This window comes from Chinchilla lanigera, unplaced genomic scaffold, assembly GCF_000276665.1.
Source record: "Chinchilla lanigera isolate Chin_1 unplaced genomic scaffold, ChiLan1.0 scaffold00012, whole genome shotgun sequence".
NCBI lineage: Eukaryota > Metazoa > Chordata > Mammalia > Rodentia > Chinchillidae > Chinchilla > Chinchilla lanigera.
In genome coordinates, this window is record NW_004955413.1 from 24,542,136 (window position 1) to 24,548,135 (window position 6,000).

Sequence of the window (6,000 nt, forward strand, 5' to 3'; positions counted from 1 at the left end):
GAGATTAGAGGCTGGGGGAGAAAAGACACAAGAGCTGCTGTGTGTGGACATGTCCCACTCTTCCTTCTGTAGTCACGTGACATGCTCACTCTCCAAAGTAGCTGCCAGCCACAGGGGCTCAAGGCTGGCTAACTTGGGACCTCCCCTGAGCATTCTGACAGAGCTGGGCAGAGGGGTATGAAGAGCCCCCACTGAGTGGGTGAAGTTCACAGAGGGCAACTGATTTCCACAGGTTTTCACCTGGGTTTCTTTCTGACTGGGTCCAGTGCTTTGTGTACTACTCAGCCATAGTGCCACCCTGGAAAAAGTTGGGGACCTCATCTTTCCCACAGAGAACCTGAAACAATTCCCCAGGGCTCTGATTAGGACTTCTTTTTTCTATGTGAAGCTGATTTTTTTAAACTTCATAAATAAATGCTTATGACCTGGCATTAAGTGAACCGTGACAGACCAAAAGTTCATAGCTACAAAGAACATCTTCCCAAGCTTCAACAGTGACTATTTCTTGATTGTGAAGTTGGGGTGATATGTATTCTTACCAACCTTGTCGAGGGTTCCAAATCTACTGCAATCAACAAGTACCATGTCTAACAGCAGACCAGCCCGCAAAACTGGGATCTACACCGCCAAATTGTCCGAGTCAATACGCACTTTGTGATGTATGACTTTAAAACAAGGTAGAGCTGGAAGTGATGCGGGTTAGGCACAAAGGTTTTCTGGGTGGGATCTTTCCCCTCTGGTTTCCGCTCCCAGGAGAAGGAAAAGGAGGCGTCTGCCAGGCTTCCTGCTTCTTTCAGCAGGCGCCTGCCCCGAGGAAGACGCAGCGTGTTTAATGGGTACCTGCACTCTGGATGATACTTCAGTCCAAATGAACAATCCTCTTCTGATCACCTTTAATATCTGTCACTTTCCAGGAATAATTCCAGCTGCATCCCAACTGGCAATGACATCAACCCATCTAACTGTTCATCTGTTCAGCTGAAAACTATTTCAGCACCCACTCTGCACCAGGCTTCAAGGCAGACACGGCCACTGGTAACTGGAGACTGGAAAAGTCATCACTGGAAGCCATGAACCACTTTGCTGTGTTCTCCCCAACCGCGGCTTCAGGCAGTCACCACACAGCGCACGGGCATGGGGAGAGATACTGCCCACCCCAGCTGCTCGGCTCCCTCTGTATGTGGTTTTCTCCTTGCCAGCCCTTTGGAGAAGCAGAGTGGAAAGAAGCGTGCCTGTTAACCATGCCAGCAGTCTTTGTCACCCATACCCAGACTGCACCTATAGGGCAGAGGTGGGGATGATGGAAGGGGTGAGAAAATCCAACACTCGGGGGCCCATCGAATTGTCACCATGGCCCCTTCTACTTTCTTTCTGCCTTTTCTGGCCTTTCTGAGTCTGAGATCACAGAATGAAGATTTATTTTGGCCCTGCTAGGTGTTGGGTCCAAGGCGCACAATTTTGCAGAAGTGAACTCGGATCTTTGCACATGCTGTTTCCTCTGGAACCCACCTGCTCCCTTCTACGTGGTGACAGCCCACACACTGCAGCCTGAGTCCAGAGCCTTTGTACTGAGCTATATCCCCAGCTCTTTTATTTTTTAAAAATTTTAAAATTGAGTTTATTGGTACTTTTTTTTTTTTTTGAGACAGGGTCTTGCTAAGCAGTTCAGGCTGGCTTTGAGCTCACTTTGTAGCCCAGGCTGGTGTTAAACTTGCAACGATCCTCCTGCCTCAGCCTCCCAAGTGCTGGGATTACAGGTATGTACTACCATACCCAGCCTGGTACATTTTAGATATATACAATGATCATATTCATCACAGGGAATTTGTACCCATACATGATATATCTTGATTCCTTATTTTTTATTTTTAGGCAGTGTCAACAGGTCACTAAATTGCCCAGGCTGGTCCCAAACCTGCATACCTCCTGCCTCAGCCTCCCAGAGTGCTGGGATTATTACAACTGGCTCATATGGTGACAATTTAACTATTACCTCACCAAAGAAGTATCTGCCCAATTGAGAATGACCTCATGTTCCCTCAAAAAAAGTACCACAACAACCGTAATTGTCCTGTGTTTGATGTTTCTCTCTCTAGCTGGTCTCAGTTCCCCACACACTACTGGCTCACAGGACTACGAGACCCTCCTAAATAAAGTAAGTGGCCTGTAAGCTCATAGTACAAGCTGGTGTGCTGAGGATGTCCATGTGCCAAGTCCTGAGCAGAACTAGGTCTTTGTGGCAGGGGTCACAAACAGCTGCATCAATACTCTCACTGCAGAGATAAAGAAAATTGCATCATTCCAGCTCCATGTTTTAAAAGACAAGAATCAGAACCTGGTAAATCACTTGCCCAAGGATACAGGGCTAATAAAAGCAAGGATTTGAACGGCATCTCCTAATTCTCTCTCCAGGTCAGCAGAGGGCTTGGTTCATTATCTCCTTTCCTCCTGCTGCATGGCCCCCACTGATCATTTTGACCCTTCTAGAATTCTCCAGCTCCTATTCCAAGGCACCCAATTCCAACTTCTGCTCTCCCATCCTCTGCCCATGAGCGCCCCCTCCCTCTTCTGCACTTCAGCAGCACTTACGCTAAGCCCCCAGGGGTGCGTGTGTCCTACTCCACAGCCTGCAGCCAGCCCTGCAGGGGACCAAGGGTCTAAGTCATCATACTCTGTTGAGGGGGGCATATGGCTGCACCCTAGCAGAGCAGGACCTTCAGCGAGCTCAGAGGTGAGACCCAGCAGTTAGACCCAGCATTCCTGCCTCCAATCCCAGCTCTGCTCCCTCCCCTCTGTCTGCATCACAGAGCTGATGCTGGAGGCAGGGATGATAGACCACAGCTCCCGAAGGCCTCTGGCTCTGTGGTGGATCTGTGGCGGAAGAGGTCAGTGGGACCCGCAGAACCTGGGAGAACCAGGAAAACCTCAGTCCTAAAAAAACAAATTGCAGCTCGGTGCAGCCAACTCAGGGTGGACAGAAGAGACCAGGTGTGAAGTAGACACCATGACAATGGTGGCTCCAGAGGCCTGGCCTGGGGCTCATGGACCTCAGAGCAGAAGCTGCTGGAAGAGGAGAAATGAAAGTCAGCAGAGACTGAGTACACCAGGGACCAGAGGGGAAGCAAACAGGAGGGAGGCGGGTTTTCCTGAGTCCTGACAGGAATGAAGGAAGAAAGACACAGGGTGACACTGCTTCATAACACACGGCTGGCTGAGCCTGTTGCTTACTTCTGGGAACTTTAGAAGACTCCCTGTTGAGCACACAGGGACCAAGTTCAAACTCTGCAGTGGGACCTTCAGAGGTCTTTGTGACCTGGACCATCACAGCCTCATTTGAACCCTGAGGTTTGTCAGACCTGCACATGTACCCGGGGTTCCTTCTCAGCAGAATGCCCTTCTTTTCCTCCATGGGTCCAGCACCCCCATCCTTCAGGCCCAAGAAGACATCCGGCACACCCCAGGTCAGTAGGGGAAGATGGCATAAGGTGATGGCCCCACTTCGAGTGGTGGGAAGATGAAACAGTAATTCGTGAAAGCATTTTGAGGCCAGACATGATGGCACAGGACTATAATCCTAGCACTTGGGAGGCTAAGGCAGGAGGGTCTCTGCAAGTCCAAGGCCAGTCTAGACTACATAGTGAGTTCAACGACACCCTGAACTAATATCGAGATCCTGTCTCCCAAAAAATAAAATAAAACAAAACAGCTGGGCATGGTGACACACGCCTGTAATCCCAGCACTCGGGAGGCTGAGGCAGGAGGATCGTTGCGAGTCTGAGATCAGCCTGGGCTACAAAGTGAGCTCAAGGCCAGCCTGAACTACATAGTGAGACCCTGTCTCAAAAAGACTCCCCCCCAAAAAAAGAAGACAAACAAACAACAACAAAAAAGAGCACTCCGAACTGCACCTGGCACACAGTAAGTGCTCAGTAAATGGGCTGTTGTTTCTATTGTCCTCTGTGCCCCTTTAAGGCCCTCTGTCTCTACTACAAGTAGCATACTGTCTTGTGGTATTCGTTACATACTGGCTCCTTTAGCCAACCGGTACCTTTTAAGAGACCGACCCACTGCTCTGCCTCTCTTCCTGAGGCCCAGCAAGGACAGAGTGTGCAGTAGGTGTCCAGTAAGCACTGCCTGCCTGTGGGCCTCGGTCGAGGTCCTGGCACAGACTCTACCCAGAACTCCCAGGGCCCGGCTGCAGGCCTCCCAGAACTTACCCTCCAAATCCCCAGTCTCAGTCTGGCTGCTACTCGTTTTCAAAACAATAAAGCCTGTACCTGCCTTGCAGAGGCCGTTTCTACTCCAGGGAATGTACAGAGAGAAATGAGCACAGCAGGGACTGGAAATAGCACCGAGCCCCTCTCAGGGACAGGGCTGGGCAGGCCAGCCAGCAACCAGGTGCAAAACCTCAAAGACAGAGCAAGTAGGAGAACACAGCCTCCAGACAGGAGCTGGTGCCCACAGAACCACCAAGTGGAGTGAACCAGGACAAGCGGGCTCCCTCACTGTCCTGTGGAGAAGCTGTTCTTCCACCTGGGAGAGGGATTTAGAACAGCCTCCTTGTACAACCTCATGAGGGCTACTTACAAAAGCCCCCTAGCCAGCTTGGTGGTGCAGACCTGCAATCCCAGCACTCAAGAGGCTGAGGCAGGAGGATCACCTCGAGTTCAAGGCCAGCCTGGATTACAGAGTAAGACCCTGTCTCAAAACAAACAAACAAACAAACAAAAGCACCCTAGATGGCTTATGGCTCTTGGGGAATTTTACAGTACCCACCCGACCCACACCAGCCACTCAGGACTCCAGTCGACTGGGGCTACTATCTGTGTCCATCTCCCCAGCAGATTGGGAACCCCCAGAAGGCAGGCTCAGTTCCCATTTGTCTTCAGACCTCTGCACCCCTAGCATGGTGTGTGGCACATAGCAGATGCGCAGTATCAGGCTCTGACTCAAGGATGACCCCACCTGGGCCTGCCCATATCGTGGTCAAGAGAGGCATGAATTTCCTTAAAGCCTCGGTTTCCCTCATCCACATACAGGGTAACAACAAACAGTTCTCACACAGCTGCTGTAAGAACGAACTGGGAAAGTATTCGTGGAAAGCACAAAAGCCTCACAGGAATGTCAGCCACCCTTCCAGCTTCAGCTCAATTGTCCCTTTGTACTGGAGGCTTTTTCACTGGCCTGGTTCCCCCTTGCCTAGCAATGAACCCACCTCTGCACTCCTGTTCCTCTGTTTTGTGTTTTTCACATTACTGTTCTCAAGTCTGATTCCTCCACCCACCTGAGAGCCGCCAGATGCCTGGGACATCCGTTCAGTGTTTGTGTCCAACTTGGGCACTCAGGCCTGGCTGCTAGCGCTCTCCCGCCCACTAGCCCCAATCCTGACACCCACAGCTGTAGGGACAAGACACGCAGGACCAGAGCCCAAGGGTGCAGCCTGCATACGGACAAGGAGCACGAGAAGGGGCGCTGCAAACACAACCCACCAACGAGGTCACACCTTGGAGACTTTGGTCTCTGTAGGTACAGGGGAGCTGGAGTGCCAGGCTAACAGCAGCACACCGGCCTCCAGGGCACAGATTGCTACTTCTTGCCTTACATAAAACACCCGGCAGTCAAATAAATAATACATGGCCTTCACCTCGCAGGCAGGTATCAAGCATGCAAACACCTGCTTTGCCCCACGATGCCCTGGAATAGAGGGCGGGGTGAAATGGCTGGCCTCCTACAAACCCGAGAGGATGTGGCCTCGGAATCCGTGCCCACTCCCACCCTGCGGAGTGCCTGGGCATGGCCTGGAGCCACCTAGCACAGATGCGAGTAGAGCAAGCAAGCACCTCAAGGGCGTGCCTAGGGAGGAAGCACACGACCGACCCACAGGACACACGCATCCAAGCCAGCGTCTGCGGTCCCCTGGAGGCAAATATCTGAACCCCAGGCTCCTGTCCGACCTCGCCAAACACAGCCCGGGCCAACCACCATCCCAGCCGCCGCCGC